Source organism: Lonchura striata, chromosome 1 (assembly GCF_046129695.1).
Source record: "Lonchura striata isolate bLonStr1 chromosome 1, bLonStr1.mat, whole genome shotgun sequence".
Lineage (NCBI taxonomy): Eukaryota > Metazoa > Chordata > Aves > Passeriformes > Estrildidae > Lonchura > Lonchura striata.
This window is the reverse complement of record NC_134603.1, coordinates 29,979,669-29,999,261: the sequence shown is the minus strand read 5'-3', so window position 1 is coordinate 29,999,261 and position 19,593 is coordinate 29,979,669.

Sequence of the window (19,593 nt, the reverse complement as noted above, 5' to 3'; positions counted from 1 at the left end):
GAGTGCTGTATTACTGTATATTGGCTGACTAAAGTCTTGTAGAAGAAAGACTGTTTCACTTAATCCTTTTGGTCAATGCACAGAGTGGGACCTGTTTCAAAGTTCTTTTCACAAGAGAAGCAACAGAGCCAGGAAGGAAGTATGAATTCAAGAAGATAGGCCAGCAATATAAGGAGGATATCTTTTCTTAATAGTAAGGCAGGTGGGCCCAGTGCACAAAATAGCTTCCTCCCTCATATGATGAACAGTTAGGATGTGCTGATAATAGCTAAAAAAAGACAAATTGTTCAACTTTAGGTGATATTTTGATTTCAGAACCAACTTCAGGTTCTCAACATTACACTATAACAGAAACATCCATAAATCTGTGGCACATACCTTTGAGACCAAGTTCTAATGAATCAAAGATATCTCTTGTTCTCTAACATAGAATACAGAATGCTCTTAAAAAGCAGAAACACTTAACATATAAGAAAATTACAGAAATAAGGGTAATGGCAGGAACATTCTTACTGTTCTCTACATCTTCAGGCTGAACATAGTTTTTCCTGCAAGAGAGTAGGGACAGAAATTATCAATGTGGATGCGTGTTAGCTTACTGTTTAACAGTGAGTTAACAAGATACAAACAAGTTTTTAAGCAGAGAGTAAAGCTAAACAAAAATATAGTACACTCATGCTTAAAAAAAGCATCCCCATCTTCTGAAAGCAGTAGAACTTCATGTTCTATCCTTTTACATTGATTTTTACATTAGGAGCTGCTGATGTTTTAGAATGGAGGACAGGACAGACTTATCAACACATGACATGTTTGCATAAATGATCTCTTGGTATTTTCAGGCAACACATGCTTCAGTACCCTGAAACCAAATGTTTATAAAAAGACCAGTGCTAGTGATGACTTGCTTATGAGTTCATAAGGTAAGCTTTTAGCAAATTGCCCATCAGTATACACTTTCAATTCTATTTGCTGTTAGGAAAGTCTCTGGTGCTGATCCATAAGTGTAGTGTGATAGCAGGTAGCTTTACAAAAGTTCAAACTGAGGCAGACGATCTTAAGTGCTCCCAAAACTTCTGAGACAGAAACATTTATTAAAAAATCCACACCATCTTCGGTAGGAAAGACAGATGATAAGTATTTTGTATTTGCTAAATAATAGACCTGTTTTATCAGTGGTTAATCAGTTAATGCTTAGATCTAGTTTTGTGGGGAAAAAAAAAAAAACAACAAACTTTTGAACCTGAAAAAATTAACCATGTTTTTGCATACAAAAGGATAAGAGAAGAAATTTTAAAAAAAGGTAGCTTGGCAGTAATTTATAGGAAATAGTGACATTTCACCTAGAAGAGGTATGGGAGATCTTTGTGGAGAGGTCAAATCTTGAGCAGCTCTGAATGTGAATTGATCTAGTCTACATTTGTTTTGTTGCATTGGCATGTAAATTATGTCTCATGGTGTTCATCAAACATGGTTTTTGCAAACAGATACACAAAACACTTTTTAAGTATGCACCCAGAATCAGGATTCCAAGGCAGCAAAGAAAACATTATATTTTTAACCCCACAGCATGCTAACAGATCCATTTCATTACTCATATATTTTTATTTGAAGGTTCTTCTTTTCAATAAAAAAAAGGACAACACATGATTATGCAAAGAAATTTATCAGCAAAACTGCATTTTTCTTAGAAGAATTCAGTTATTATTAGGGTTCTTAAATGGCAAGTATCTAGCCAATGTGTATTAGCCATGTCTTTGATATGGGAAGCTTACCATTAAGCCTTAGTGAAATTTCACTGTTTCCCACTACTTCAGTCAACAGTAAAATGTCTTCTGTTACCCACATTCTTTCCAGTTCAGTGAGCAGCTGGCTATTGATTCAGGAACACAGGTACTGTAATGATATGTATCTGCTGCTTTAATATTTCTCTCTATCAATATAACAGAACATAGATGAATCCTTGGGGTCAGGATCTACTTTAAAATGTCATGGAACTGCCATCACTTGTGGGAATCCAATAACTGGTCCTGGAAGAGACTATGCTAGGTTTTTGGTGGAAAATTATAGTTAGAGATGAATATAAAATACCAACACTATGCCCAAATTTGGGAAGGGAGTGGGGCTTGAAGCTTGGGCTGTTACACAGGTAGCCTGAAAACCATATGCTCACAGAAATGTGGCTAGTAAATTAGATCTGGCAAACCTAAGAAGCTTTTAACATTTTAAGTTTTGCCATAACCCATACAACACACCATTGTATTTGGAAATTGTTTTCATGCTAACTATTTCTTCTCAACAAGGATTGTGTGCACTTCCTCAAAATAAATTGGTTGGAAGATGCAATAACAAGTAGAAAAATTCTATCTGACTGTACAGCCATGAAAAAAGTGTCATTCCTGCACATGACCCTCCCTCAGAAACAGCATCTACAGATAATGCTTCTGACTGTTGCAGCACACTGTCTTTTAGGTTGGTTGGAACTGGATTTTCAAGACACCCTGTGGAGTAAAACTGAACCATACCTTCTATCACCAGGCATATTTTATCAATTTTTTCTCCCAAACTGATGTTCAGATGAAAATAGATTTACTATTCACTTTGATGTATACTTCTGAATATCCACGTAGTAATAAAAATGGCTCTCCTTTAGGCTGAAGAGTAATAGAATTTCTTGTAGTTATTTGTAATTTTCTATGGATCTATATATATTCTATGCCTGTATTTGCAATAAAACTACACTATATACTTTCCAATTAAACATCACAGACCAAATGGGAATAGGCAACATAAAAATACTTTGAGATATTTAGCTTTTTGAAGTATACACTCAAGTGCAAATAGGGCACAATTTAAGTGTTTCAGTAAAAATCTTTGTTTCCACAGCTTCATTTTTGATCCTGCAATGCAGTCAAAATGTAGACTATGTAACATCTGATTACAGTCATCATTTCCCTAGCAACAGACTGATATCCTCACTCAATACATTATACAGTATATTTCAGAGAACAGGGCATGCCAGAAGGGAAGAAGATGGATGACTCAACAGGTCTTTTTCATCCGTAATTCTCTCATCTGTGGCAAGAATTAAGAACTCTCTAGACACAAACACAACATCCTTACTTGTTTGGAAGTGCAAACAACAACAGTGTATAATAAATAATATTAATGATTCTACAGAAACTGCTACTCTTACGGCATTATTATGGAGCTCTCCCCCCAGAAATAAAAAAAGGCAAGCACTCCAGAAAGTAATAAAAAAATGGTACACGGACACCTCCTGGTGGCACTGGGGTGTATTTTTAAATAGAACAACTCAAACCAGCCTATAGAAACAAAAGTCCAAACAGGCACAATAGATCTAGGGTGATTAAGGTGTTGAGAAAAGTCTTTGACAATCATGAGAGCAGATTATTGTAAATATATCTTTTACGTGGTTGAAATTATCATATGGCCTTATCTTTTGTACTTAATCTCTTAAAACACATTATTTTTCAGAACTTCCCCAGGCACTGCACCCGTACCCCATAAATAAGATTTCAATAACTACTGGAAATTAACCAGGAGTTTTAAAATAGGCCTTTAAAGTAGGCTTCAGTAGATGAACTGAAATCAGAAATTCATTATTGGTCGACCTTCATGCAACTCTGATAGATCTGAGGACAGCCAAAAGAATCCCAGCCTGTGTTCACCAGTCTGCAAGCACAAAATACTGTACATTCCTGGTGACATTTATCAACAGGAAATTAACAATCTGAGTATATTGAATAGTTTATAAACTTAAATAGTTATCATAGCCAAACCAAAGAGTAGTCAGCCGAAATTTATGGAAAGCTTGTGCTTAGTGGAATTCCCCCCCCCCCAAAAAAAAACCAAAAACAACCTAAGAACAAAACACTAAAAAATGTCATCAAGGCAAATTCAGAAAAAGAGAAATTCCAAAATATTACAGAGTGTTTATGATAGACCTCTTTTTCCTTGTGCTATTCCCATGATCTGGGTCAAACAACTAGGTTTTAAAAAGATATGAAAAAAATAATGATATGAAAAAATAATGAAGGAATTTGGTTGCTGTTACCATAAGTAACCCAAGATGTTTCAAAGAGAAGGGGAAAATAGAAGACACCTCTGGTGAGTAAACCTGTTTTTTACCTTCTTTCCTAATGTCTGAAAGGTGACTTAGTGATGCAGTGGGTTCAATTTAATATCAACAATTTTTTTTCTCTTCACTATCTGGAATATGTTTCTTCTCCAACAAGTCTTGTGACCAATCATTTACTATTAGGAAACAGTTCTGAGTAAGAGAAAGCCACAGAAATTTCATTCTCTTTAAAGTAGCCTAAGTATGCTTTCACAGAGTCCATAGAATATTGTAATACAAATTATGACAGGGATGGTAAGTTGTTTTGCAACGGTACTTCCAAACAGAATCATACAATGGTTTGAACTAGAAGGAACCTTAAAAATCATCCAACTGCCCCTGCCATGGGCATGGACACTTTCCACTAGACCAGGTTGCTCAGAGCCCCATCCCCAATACTCCCAGGAAGGGAGCATCCACAACTACTTTGGGCAACCAGTTCCAGCACCTTGTCACCGTTATAGTAATGAATTTCTTCAATACGTAGCAGAAGTGTTGTACTTGTATCACTCTAAAACCAGAAATTGCTCTTTCAGTATTGCAAACACGGTTCTACTACATGCACAGCTTTCTCCCAAGGAAATGAAAGCAACCTGGATGTACATAGCCACCTACTTGTGAATCATAACAGTTGTGAATTCTGTTGGTTTTGTCTGGGAACACATTCTTCCCTAAAACTTCCTGGTTTTTCAGAGCTGAAAATGGTAGATCTGTCTGATGAAAGCTGTTTACTTTTCATATATGTATATGTATGTTTGTGTAAGTATTCAAGGACTGGAGAATTAGACAGATGCCATACCCCTGGGCACATGGTGTGTGTTTTGAAGGTGCTATATAGGACAAGGAGATTTTGTGATCCTTCAGGGTGCCTTCCAACTCAGCTTTTTCAGGGATTCTGTGACTCTTTGTCAAAGAAAAACAAGTTCACATATGAAATATTATAGAAAAATCCACATCCTTTACTAAATAGCATTCTTCTACCAAATTTTGGCCATAAAATATCTGACATTATTGTAAATATCAGCACCTTGTACTGTGCTGTCCTGAACACACTATTCTCAAAAGACAAAGTACCTTATTTATTCTACCATGGTGGTTTAGCAAACCCTAGATCTAATTACAGTAGTTCTGTGGAACTATCAACATAATATTTTTATTGCTGTTTGACCTGCAGGAGACCTGCTTTCATGTCAGCTACATGCAAGGCCAGTGAACATCTTCCCAAGACCTCACAGCCTCTTTATGGTCCTTCTTTACTGTCTTCTATTAGATATTTAGGGGCTGCTTTCTGAAGTGTTATTCTATTTCTCTAAAATACTTCAATGACTGCTGTTGATGTGTTGTGAGGTCACAAAATATTTAGAGATTACTACTTTCACCTGCTGTATTAAAAGTGATTTTTTCTCTGCTGTTTTTATTTCTTTAGGACATATAAAACTATTCAGTAAATATTCCGGCTTCCTGAATATTTTCTCAATAATAGTGAATGTAAAGAACTGAGCTGTTTATTTCAAGCTAGGAAAAAAACAAGTAACTGCTTTGAGTTTTATGGCACAGTACATATACAGTCATTACTAGACAGTGCTCAGCACTTTCTGCAAAAACACTTTAAAAAAAATGTGGATCTGATTTATACAGGTTAGAGAGAAATCTCATTAAAACTGTCTTCATTAAAGATCACAGACTGGGAGAAGTATAAAACTTATATGGAGGTACACTCTGACTACCAGAAGCAGATTCAGCTGATAAATTTTTAGTGTTCAAGTTTTATTCGCAGGGAGAATTAATGGGATATTTCTTGCCCTGAAGTTTCACCAAATAAATGCCCCAGTTTGAACCCAGAAATTCCTATCCCTCATCTAACCAATTATACTGGTTTGGGCTGAGAGAGAGTCGAGAGAGAGAGAAGCTTCTCCAGGAGATGATTAAGGAGCACAATCTAGTTTAGGTTCTTTGAATTGCACCCTATAAAAAGTGTTTGGTGGGACTTCCTGTTTAGTTACATGGACAATTCCCTTCAGTGGGAAAATATTTCAGCACAAATATTTCTATTTATACCTATGCAATGAAGAATCAGGACTCAAACTTGTCTCTTCACCTTCACTTTCTATTAATTTTTTTCCTTTCTCATGAAATGAGATAGCAAAGGCTTATCTCACAAGTGGAACAGGTATTTTCAAACATGAAGCAGTTTCACTATAGTCATCATTATGTTTTATGAACCACATTAACTGGTTGCAGATTTAGTTACAAGATGATTCACAACAAGACTGCAGTTCATAAACACAATGATCAACTGCTCAACGTATGATGATCTACCAACCTGAAAAAACCCAACTTGAATCAAAGCAGTACTTCAAAAGACACTAAATAGACCAGCTGTGCAAGGTTCTAAAGGGCATCAATAACCCTAGCAACAGGCATCTGGAGTTTGTTCACTTCAGCAACTGCACGGCACATAAAATACATGACTGAGCTGACAATTAAGTGTCTCCAGTGGTAACAGCTGCAAGTCTCCACTTTTCACAGAGTCACAGAATGGGTTAGGTTGGAAGGGACCACAGTGGATCATGTGGTCCAGCTTCCCTGTTCAAGCAGGCTCATCCTAGAGCACCTTCACTGCTATTGGATGTGAAATCTTGAAAACTTCTTCCTTTATGAAAACACTGTGGATTGAGTTGTGCCAGTGATTTTATTTTAAAGGGACACAATGACACTTATATTGTCTTATTTCTTTGCACTCACCTGTAGAAGAAGGTAGAAGATATATGTCAACTTGGAAGGTATTTCCATCTATATTGCGTTCTTTTCTATTATCTTATATGAACATTTGAGTAGTGCTGCAAAGTGAATGTAGCAGAACTAACAAAGAAATGAAACTAGTGGTAATATCTGAGACCAAATATATTTAATAGAATTCAATGCAATTAAATATAATCTAATACTTTTTTACCTATATATGTTTAATTAATATTAATAAATTTATTTCTTTTTTTACTATTTCTCTACCATTTACTAATATTTCCCTGTCCACTTTCTGAAGACATTGCTTGTTTAAGCCTGGGACATCTACTTTCAATGCTTTAAATATTAGCCCATTTGGCTTAAGTAAAATATAAAATATAAAAACATTTTTACGTAGGAAATATGCAGTTCCAGAGAAGCATGTTCACTCTGTAGATAACAACTTTGAGGTGACTCTGCTTTTTTGCCTACAGCACCAGGAACATTTAGGAAGGGTTTCAGAAGGATACTGATGAGACTTTTTTTCATAATGTGGGGGCATACTGGCTAAGAAAATGAGTCTGTTTCACCACTCAGCCAGGAGCAATAGGTTTTTTTGCCCACTTAACATGTGAATGAGTTCAGAGCACCATGCTGTGCATCAATAAAATATCTGTATCTATTTTTAGACCTACATATCTTTACTTATATCTATATCTCCATCTAATCACATGGATTATAGAGATATAGTAGCCATATGTATACCGATATAAGCATATAGATATATAGGGATATTATAGGTATATATTACATATCTCTGTAATCTATAATCCAACTACAATTTCCCAAGCAGACAAATTGCTTAACTCACCAACCATAATGACATGGCAATTCAGTTATTATTTTTTTCAGTTTCATCAACAGGAAAAGCAGAACATTTTTTTCTTGAATATTATAATACCTAACCAGTCCAGGTAGGATGATTTTTTTTTTTTTCTTTGTTCAAATGTCCTTGTTATTTTTTATATTCCAGTAAAGATAATACACTAAGCTTTTTGAAGACACATTACTGGACAAGGAAGCAATTTTATCTTAAAAGCTTTCAGGGTGCAGTTTGACAGCATGGGCTTTAAAATTTGTGATTTCTATAAACCAGTCTGCCAGGCTGCATCACAAGGAAGTACAAATGTGTTGTACATGAAGCGAAGGTGCCGCATATAACCTTGAAACTTCACACACAGGAAAGGTTAGCCCTCTCTTTCAATTACCATATTTTAGCCATAAGACAATATGTTCACTTGTCCTTGCCAGAAAACTGAAATAAACGTTGGAGGGAAGCATTCTGCACAAGGATTGTTTTTGATTAAGCTCATTTAGTAACTCTGAATATGACAGCCACTGAGTACAGAACTGCTAAGACTCAGAACTGCTCCCTAAACCATTTATTCTTCCAGGAAGTCAAGTTCCTACTCTTTTGGATAGCTATTCATCACTTTTACTAATGATCTTTTAAAGTCAAAACTCAAAACCTTAAATAAGGGTCCTAAACATAGTTCAAGGTCCAGATGCCATATCCCTTTGTAGCTAAAGGTGAGATCTCTTCCTCTTTCCTGCTGAAAGTCACAGGAATTTTGGAGTATTTTCTTTTAAAAGAAGGTACCTCAAGCATACATGGAAAATAACAAAGGCCAGATGATCACGACAGTATACTGTGTCTCAATCTAACAGTCATTCTTAGCACACCACTTTAATAAAGGATGAAGAAACAGTGCCTGTTTCCACAACAGTTTGAAATATGTATCTTTGATCCATGGCATCAAAGCTTTAGCATAATTCCCATGCTTTGTCTGAGGCTTTGAATCTCCACCATATACCTTCTAGACAAGAAAGTATTCTTTACAAGAAAGACTTTCTTCAAAAGAATTTCCCCACTGTGTAAAAATAAATTTAAGTCCTTACTTACCTTCTCCCGGGTGAATGCCATAACCACTAGATTACCTTACAATGGGTCCAAAACTATACTGAGTATTTTCTTTAAGGAAAAAGACTAGGATTGATAATCTCATCTTCAAAGGGAGCTACTCAAAGGAATTTGCATACTTAATAAGAGCAGTCAAGCCAAAGAAGAGAAAGGCATCCCAAGCACAAAAGGAAGCATTTACATCCTTGACAAGCAGGTCTTAGACATCACCTTGTGGTATTCTTTACAGGCTTATGTACAGGCACATGATTTCTGCAGATCCCATTTCTATGCCATAACCCAGGGTCAGTCTAGGCATTGTCAAAGGATAAGGAATTGCAAGAGTTGCATCCTCCTCATGAACACAGTCCAAGATTTATTAACTCTTCTCACAGGAGTGATCAGAAGTCACAACTGATCTGAAATTTAGATATAAACAACATTTTCTGTCCAACAAGAAGAATAATAAAACATCCTTAAACTATAATTATTCAACTAAGCATTGGCATTCAAAAGCAATTTCCTTCCAAATAACCCAGACTAATTCTGGGAGAGGTTAGTGACAAACAGCTGATTTTGAAGCTGTCAGTTACTCACTGCTTCTCCATCCTATGGTCTTTAACTTAATAATACAACCTGCCTTTTTCATGTATGATGCTAATAGTTCATAACAAACCCCAAAACATCCTTTACCAAGAGAAATACGCATCTGGAAGAATGACATCTGGGAATAGAAGAAAATAAAATCTACAAAATCCTTGAAGTTAGTCCTTTTCTGACCTTACAGTTGCTTTTTTAGTTTTCCAAACAAATATTGTGACAACACTTTTAAAAACAAAGACCTATTCTTCAGTAAGAAATGTAAGAAAATACATTAAAGACTAATAGGAAAAATGTACCTTTTACAGTCATGTTTAACAGAAAGGTTTATCTGATGTGCATATAAATAGGTAAATACGTGACAGAAAACTATATCATAAGTATGACTGGAGAAATTGATGAAGTGAGATACTGAAATTAAGTGGTCAGCTGAAAAAAGAAAATTAAAAGTGGGCAATTTCCCTTGACTCCATCTCTCTAAAATGAGACTGCTGAGGCAAATTCAGCTCCTGTGATGTAAATTTAGGGTAATGGTATTGAAGTGAATATTAAATTTATTTATTGCTTTTAGGGCAGGAGTCAACTGTACCCTGTAATTTCTGCATCAAATCCATGCTGTAAAACAGATTCATATTTTTTCAGGATCTAAATCTGTGCACAGATGCATTTATTCTTAGGGCATTTGCTGAAAATTGCTACTACAGGTCCATCAGTGGAGGGGAGGGGGAGGTGTCCATCAGCGTACTAGAGCTCGTTTTAATGCAAAATGTCTGTATTCTAGAAAATCAGAATCCAGTGAAGATATTTCACAGCTCACTTCTTTGTTTGAACATATGTCTACAAATACTGTTACTGTTTACAGCTGTATGGCTGTATTTGAGAACAGCATATTGTTCTGAAAGTTCAGAAGAGCAAACAATACATTTGAAATACAAACAAAATCCCCATTCTTCAAACAAAATCTTGATTATTTTCATTCCCCTCATATTTATTCGACATTCAGCTTTGAGACTTTAAGGAGTCATGTGGTGGGGATTACTATTATTATTATTTTTGTTGTTGCTATTATTTTATTATATAATACTGATCTCATTTTTCTTTTATCATAGATTGATTATGCAAAATTTTCTCACAAAATAGTCACCTAAATAGAACAGTGGTGAAATCCATATAATAGTAAAAAATAAGATCACTTTTATATTTAATACATGACAACTAATTTAATATAATGGTATGCATTAGCAACAGACATCTTCTACATGCCTTCAAGTTTTATCCTTAGGACCACCCTACCCTAACATAATCATGAACCTGAGTAATTATACCATTCTACATCATCATCACCTTTTTTTTACTGGGAAAGGTAAAGAGGAAGGTCTCTTATGCTAAATCCTTCTTACCAGAAACATGAAGCTTTAACTTATTAATGATATTTTCTGAGATCACATGATTTCATCAGTACACTTGACTTTCTCATTGTCCAAATTTCAGACTTTATAGGACAGCAGATATGATTGCCTTCTAAGAGAAACCATTAGATTGAGTGCAAACAGTGAGCTGGTACACACAGAAATTTTACTTCCCTATAGGACCAAGGACCCAAGGACACAAACCTGAGTCTTACAATTTAGCTGTTCAATGCTGTATTCTAGGAGGGTTCATCCCATGCTGGCTAGACCCTATAGACCAGATCTTTTCTAAGATATGATGTCTGGTAACTGTTCCACATTTTTTGTTCATTCAAAATATGCAAAGAGGAAGGTATCCTCGTCAACATCATGAAGTTACACTTCATTACAGTAAATACATGTAAGATCTATTGGAGGAATACTTCATTATTTGAATGCTTTAGGAGAGATGGCAGAGGACATTTGAAAATTAAAACTTTGATAAAGCAGAGAATACAACAGATATACACAGACTGTGCACAGACATTCTGGAAACCTGATAAACATCATGCTTCTGATTCAAGTTTCTGGTTTACAGCAGCATTTTTAAGAAAAGAGAAGAAGAGTTAGATTTCTTTGCAATGGCAGGTCTTATTTGCTGCTTCTGTGAGAACCCTTCCTCTGACTTTCCAAGGTTCATTCTTCTTTTTGAAGTGTGTAATTAGAAACTCTGGTTCCAGAAGTCTTGGGCTTTGTCTTCAGTCCTGCTGGTCACAGAAAATATTACCTTTCTCTTCCAGCTGGGACTAGACCACTCCAACAGCAAGTCAGACATCCCAGACTGGAGCATCTTCCAGGAATTACACAGACAAGTCAGAACTTTGTTTTCCTGAATAATTGTAAGTTAACCTTCCTTCTTTGACACTTCACCTTGTCCCATTTCATCTTCTAAGTCTTCCAAGCCTGAGTTATGGAGTGAGATCCTTTTAAGAGTTTCAGAAAGCCATTTGTAATCACATAGCAGATGAATGCCTGTAAGATCATGACAGTCTCTTCTTCTTCCTCTTTACAAAAAACATTTCTTGTCAAGTTTCTCAAGAATTTTGCTTGACTGTATTGCACTAAGGAAAGAACACCTACAAAGCTTGTCCTGTAAGCCAGTGCTCTATACCAAAACAATGATAACTTAAACTTCTGAGGACCTGAGTAGAAAGGTAGCACAGCCAGTCAGGCAGAACATCCTCTCTGGGCAGAGGCTCAGATACCAAAGGACTACACAGTCACTTTGGCAGCACAAGTTTTACTGTTTAATACTTTTCATAAAGTCTTGTATAGAAGAGGCTACTGCAGACAGCTCTCTTCCCCTCACAGTTCTTGATCAAGTTAACAAACATGGAAGAACTCACTAATGAAAAACCTACAATAGATTACTGCAGTTTTGATTGTTGTAATTGGTGACCTTTGGCTTTTCATAACCTGTTAGTAAGATTTGAATAGAGAATGATAACTCTTACTGACAAACTTGCTGGTTAATTAAGCAATGTAGAAAAGAAGACTATGGAGCAGTCCCTTCATGCCTTACTAAAACACTCTGGGATGGAATAGCTTTGCTGTGAGAAGAAAAAGAAGTATTCTTTAAGGGCCTGCCTGGATTTCAGGAGACAAATATCAACATAATTTTTGTAATGGCATTGTCCACATAATTGTTTCACTCTCTACTCCTGCTTACAACTTTCCTAACTGCACTGAACCTTTACAACTTCAGGAATTCACCTCAAATAATGAACAGGAGCATTTCTGCACAACTCCTTCAAGCAAAATCCTCTTTGAAATTAAGGAAAGGTTTGCATAGGAACGAAAAGAATCCCAAGTAACATAAGAAACTGTAAGAAATGTGAGGTGAGATCTCAGGCTGATGGCTTTGGAAGCACGTACTGAACCCACAAAAGGATAAAACAGACCTTTAGTATCTGCTGATAACATTACACCAATTATGTGAGTGTAGCCTTCTTTAGACAAAAAGTCAAGCACCCAGGTCAAGCCTTTTAAGAACAATTTTTCTAGGTATTAATAAGGGGGAAAAAATTCACATCTTGCAAAATGAAAGGCAGAACCTGAAAAAATAAGATTTCACAGTCTGTTTTTCTACCCCACAGCAGATAGATGAATAATCATAGGCAGCATTATCAAAACACATAAAAATGATATTTCACATCTATTCTCAAGCATAGAGAAGAATTTATACCTTTTTATTATTAATATTTCTGGAATTATGGAGTTGCTGTAAGAAAAAGGCACAATAAGGTTGTTTTATTATTCCAATATTCAACAACAATGAAAATGCATTTCGAGTTACCTGGTTTTCACCTAGTTTTGGTTGGATAGTACTTTTCAGTCTTGCTTATTTAGCATGCAGCTAACTGGACCAAGAATTTTTTTCATACTTTTAAGGATGCCCTTCCACTCACACAAAAGTTTTCCACCGATCATTTGAAATAACTGTAGCTAAAAGTGACTACTGGGAAAGGAAGAATTTTTGCATCCATAAAAAAAAAGAAAGAAAATCTTGTCTATCTGAAAATTAAGCTAAAATAATTTCCTTGCCAAGGCCTAGAATCATACTGCACACAGAAAACCTTGTGTCTGTCAATATCACTTCACAAAGAATTACTAAAAGAAGCATAAGGACATAAATCATCTCTACCACTGCAGCACTCACATTCAGCTTCTTTGGTGTTTTCATGCTGGTTTAATGATCCATAGCAGTAATGGGAATATTTCATAAATAAGTAATGCTTTTTGTCAGAATGGTATTCCCTCAAACTAGGAATGGCAGGAGTTTTAAAGGTGCAAACAAAAGCCTTGAAATGGTACTAGGAAAGAAAAAAATTCTATGCAAAAAAAAGGGGGAAATTTGCCTTAAAGCATGTGCATATGTTATTTTTATAGCAAATACAGATTTCTGAATTCACAATGCAAACAGGAACAATGCAGTGCTCCTGTAAATGACTGTATCAAGTAGAATACTGCATGCTGATCCATGTCTCCATAGATATGAAAGAGTGACTTCATGCCTTCTACTAGAACTATGAAATGTGTTATATACAAAAATAGCTATATAGTAATTATAAGCTATTGGCAAAGAAAAACCCAATTACCTCAAAGAATGTCAGTGGCAGCATTTGCTTCTAATTTTTGTTTCTGTTTATGGCAAAAATAATAATCGCTATGTTAGCAAACCAGATGTTTATGCATCAAGCATATTAACTGAACTGGCATGCTTACAACTATAGGATAACATACACAAAAGATGACTGATTAAGATAATGGATGATTAAACACATCAGCTGATGGAAATTTGAGATTTCTGTGGAGGACTTTGAGGGAAGTACAGAACTGAAAAGAGCTAAAATGACAATTCAAATACAAGGTCCAATATCCAAAAAGTTTGAGTTCTGAATGTAAGGCAACAGTGACCTAAGAGATATCTGCTCATTCATATAACACTGTAGTTCTGAGATAGAAATAGTACAGGATGTTCAGGTTCTGCCAGGAACTACACTGGACTTTTGTGTTTGAAATTAATTATAGAATCACAGGATGGTTGAGGAGGGAAGGGACCTCTGGAGGTCTTTTTCTCCAACCCCCCTTGTTCAAGCAGGGCCACATACAGCAGGCTGCCCATGCCCATGTTCAGGTGAATTTTGAATATTTCTAAGAACAGAAACTCCACAACCTCCCTGGGTAACCTGTGTTAGTGCTCAGTCACCCTCACAGTAAAAAGCTCTTTCCTGATATTCAGAAGGAACCTCCTGTGTGTTGCTGTGTGCCCACTGCCCCTGGTCCCATCACTGGGCACAGTTGATAAGAGCCTGGCTCTGCACTCTTTGCCCACTCACTTGAGGTATTTCTACACATTGATGAAATCCCTCTGAGCCTTCTCTTCTCCAGGCTAAACAGCACCAGCTCTCTCAGCCTTTCCTCATCAAAGAGATGCTCCAGTCCCTTCAGCATCCCGCTGGCCCTCCACTGGAAGGCCCAGTATGCCCATATTTCTGTTGCACTGGGGTATCCAGAATGGGATGCAGTACTCCAATGCAGAGTGGTACTCACCAATACTGAGTACCAGTGCTGAGCAGAGCAGAAGTCTCCTCCCTTCACCTGCTGGCAATGCTTTGTCAGTGCAGCCCAGAACATCATTCCCCCTCTGCCGTAAGGGCAAAGACACCAAGACTTGAGGTAACGTATCCTGTAGGACTGGTCAGCAGGGAGGGCATGTCTATTTGTAAATATGGGCTAAAGGCTATATTCAGCAGGTATGCAAAGTGCTGACTTGTAAGACATAAATGGGGCTTGCTTTACAGTGACTCAGCCACCACACTCTAAGCAAATCTCCACATTTGTCTGCTTGTACTGCAGACACTTTGAAACCCACTTAGTCACACATTTATCTGAAGTGTAAATAGCCCCTCAAGACATGGATGAACAGTCTCCATCTATCCCAACTGCATATGGTGATTTTATGTAGGGCACTGGACAGGTGAGAGAACTTGAGGTACTTTGAGATGCCCAAGAATCTTCTTTCACAAGGTCAAATCACATTTGTATGCATATGTTTGGTTTCAGGAAAAGGTAGGTACAAGTAGTTGCTACAGACTCTGCTGTCCCAAATTTTGTTTATGGTGCATAAAATGCATACAAGGGATAATATAGACATAGTCATCCAAGCCAAATCAGAAGTGCAAATGAGGAACTGGCCTCAGAAATCAGTGAGGGACAGACACAATTAGAAGGAAGTGAAGAACTTAAGGTTGCAGGAGCAATTCTTGAGAGCCAAATTCTGGAAATAGATGTTTGAATACCTGGAGAGAGTACTTAGGAAATAGTCTAATCTGAAACACTGAGAGAAAATGAAGCCAAGAAAGTAACACAAGAAACTGATTTTAAAGTATTCAGAGGAGTAATAGAATTCAGCGGGGTTTCTCCCTGAACTGCCAGTTGCACAGCATTGCTAAGCCAGCTCTTTCCATTCTATCGTTAATTAATTAAGTCCACAAAAAGCAAGAATTTCACACTGGTAGATTTTGAATTAAGTAGTCCCTAGAATCAGAGCGAGGTAGATATGTAGGTAAGAGGATGCTATATTGCAAAGTTTTCAGGAAGTGTAAGCAGTATCCCGAAGCTGTAAAAGATTTTTCAAAGAATGACAAGGTTGGAAGGGACCTTAAAGATCATTGAGTCCAACCCATGCCCTGACACCTCAACTAAACCATGGCACTGAGTGCCACATCCAATCTTCTTTTAAACACATCCAGGGATGGTGACTCCACCACCTCCCCTGACAGACCATTCCAGAACTTTTATCACCCTTCCTGTAAAAAACTTCTTCCTAATATCCAACCTATGCTTCTCTTGGTGCAGCTTTAGACTATGTCCTCTAGTTCTGTCAGTTGCTCCCTGAAGAAAGAGACCAACCCCCACAATCACCTTTCAGGCAGTTGTAGAGAGTGATAAAGTCACCTCTGAGTCTCTTTTTCTCCAGGTTAAACACCCCCAGGCCCCTCAGTCATTCCTCACAGGGTTTGTGTTCCAAACCTCTCACCAGTCTTGTTGCCCTCCTCTCAAGCCTCAAGACATACTCAAGTCTCTCAAAATCCTTCCCAGACTGAGGGACCCAGAGCTGGACACAGCACTCAAGGTGTGGCCTCACCAGCTCCAAGTACAGGAGAAGGGTGACCTCCCTGCTCCTGCTGGCCACACCATTCCTGACACAGGCCAGGATGCTGCTGGCTTTCTTGGCCACCAGGGCACACTGCTGGCTCATGTTCAGCCAGCTGTCAACAAGTACAGCCATTTTTTGCAGGCTTAGTTGGAGTTAGATGCACACAAAAAGCAAATGTGAAAATACAAAGTTTGGCTTGAAGGTCAGTTTCAGTTCCTGGTTTTTCCCTTCACTTTTAATTAGACTTTTTATAGAATTAGTTCTCCAAAAGTATTTAAAGAAAAATCAAAGGGAGGAATCAATAAGGAAAGAGATAACCAGCAGTGCCTGCCAGCAAAACACTATTCTTCTCTCATTACTGCCTATGTTTGATCTCTGACTGACACCTTTGCATTTTCATTGACAATACTTGGAACCACCTGATAAATTTATTATCTAAATGGCCTTCCCAGATAGACACAAAAATCTACTGAACCCTTAAAACATGTTAATGTGCTAAAGACTAAGAAGAAATATTCATGTACAGAGACATAAAATAAAAAAATACTTATTGGAGGAATTTTGCCCAGCCCATTTTATCTTATTTTATATATAATCTGTTGAGAAAATAAAATTGAATCCCACTTAAAATCAACAAAATCCTCACAAATATCATGGAAGTGGCATTAGGAAAATAAACCAAACAAAAATCGCATCTTAAAATTAGAATCAATGTGAAGTACACTGATTCTCAAAATCTCTTTTGTGCCCATTATTAAATGAAAGCCAAAATCACATACTTAAGTTTTTATTTTGTAAATATTTACCTCTCCTCAAGCAAAAGGAAGATGATTGTGAGTGAGAGGCAGAGGGGACAATTTCAGCTCTTCATTCTGTTTGTGGTTTTTCATGCTTTCATTTCCTCTTTCCATGTCTTATTCTGCCAGTGTCAGTAATGGCTTGAGATCAAAAAACTTCCATAGTTTCTGGATATTATTTTCATAAGTAACAGGTTCTATATCCAAATAGGGTTTTTTAACACTCAGTATATTAGAGCAAATATTAGCTTAATCAGGCTCTGAATTCAGTGTGTCTCATGCTTTTGAATAAAAACAGAAACCTTGACTCCATTTCTCAGATCAATGCATGTAAATCTTTTAAATCAATATGAAATTTCACAGTAAGCCAAAGAAGAGAAACAAGGAAAAGCTATGTCTAATCAAATACTATCCAGTGAATCAAATAATCAAAGATTTTATTTGCATCTCTAAATTTTACAGTTTGAGCAAATGGTATGAAATATTTAAAAATATATTGTGAAAATTATTCTGACCTAGCATATGTCCCCTCTATTTCTGATTTCTGTGATTAAAAATAGAACTATGCCAGAGCCCAGCTGCTGACATATTCCACTATGATTCAGTTTGATGGGCCCATTCCCCAAAGTGAAAGTATGGACTAATATTTCTGTGTTTCTTGCTCAAGCCTGTGTATATTTGGTGAATTTATAAAGACATGGAAGACTTTCTGCCAGATGGTAAATTATAAAATAAAATGTAGCATTTTTTCTTTATATTAAAATCTACAGTAATTATTAAAGTCACTCATGAGCAACCATTCATCACCACAAGTAATGTTTTAGAATCTTCTATGTGCCAAATGTGTCAGATTCTTCCATAGTACTCACATGAAGCTGGAAAGATCAGTGGAGTTGTATCATATGGTGAAATTATTTTTTTTCATCCAAGCATCTAACTACATAGCAAAGCAGACTTACACAGAGAAAGCCATCTCAGAGTATCTCAGACTGAGGGCCACCACATTTGCCACTATTACTTTCAGTCTGCTGAAAACTTCTAGTGTATTGATCTATACTTAAAAAGAAAATGATTGTGATACCCTGTTGAGCTGGGTGTTAGAGAGGCTGGAGCATCAGTTTTCATCGCACACTCTCAGTAGATGTAATCACTGACATATCTTAATACTAAAAAACAACACAGGGCATGCAGATATCTAGCATCTGGGGGAAACAAAATCACAAATCATTATGAGACAGAGGGAATGCTCACCTTGGCCATGCACAAATGTTACTGGTAAGAGAACAAGAAAGGCAAAAGAAACAGAGGGAGTGGGGCTGTGGCTTTGAAAGGAAAACTAAAAAGAGACAATCACACAGAGATCAGCTACAACTAGAACAGGCCTGGAGAATTTGCTGACTGGGCTCTTCGTTTAACTTAAGGAAAAGTACATCTAATTTAATGATACTTGGATTAGACAAAACTAAATGTTCATCTAAAACTAGATTAAACTTTAGTGTTTTCTTTTTTTGCAACACTATTACATAAAAATGATTTAAGAAGGACTTCTACTGGCATATCCATGGCTATGTATTCTTAAAGAACTGCAAACATGCACATTTAGTCGTATCTCAGAACATGATAAGGGATGACGTGCACTGCATAATCTGGTCAGGTTTTTGTTGAAGAATAGATGGATCACAAAATTACATTCTGAGAAAGAAGCTGAGTATCTTAGTTGATAAATAAAAAAGGAAAATTTTCCATCTATCCCTTCAGAATATTTTGTTATAAAACAAAATCTAAGCTCAGCCAGAATTTCTAGACTTACCATGATCTAATATGACCTGTTCCTCTGTGTAGTGAAGAAATACACTACCAAATTACAATATAAATATAGAGTAATTTATAATGCCATTTTAATTTATTAATAAAAAAAATGCATTGAAGGGTGAAATCACCTCATCTCATCAAGAGAATCATGGTACACATGTATAAATTTAATTTTATTTACCATGCAAGGCATTTAGTGGGTTCCCAAAAAGCAGAATGTTTCACCAGCTGGGTGGTCAATTTGTTCACACAATACTAAGATTCACCCAAGTTTCACATGTCTACCTAGCAAAGTCCATCTTCTAAGTGAGCATTTAGGAAAGACAAACACATAAAGTGCTTGGTGGAACTCTCTGGCTTTGCAAAATCAGCTTTGCATCATTGTTTTGTTTCTCAGTAATCTCTCACTTTTGGTTTGTGCTGTGCCTTATAAAACAGATTGTGTCCTAAAC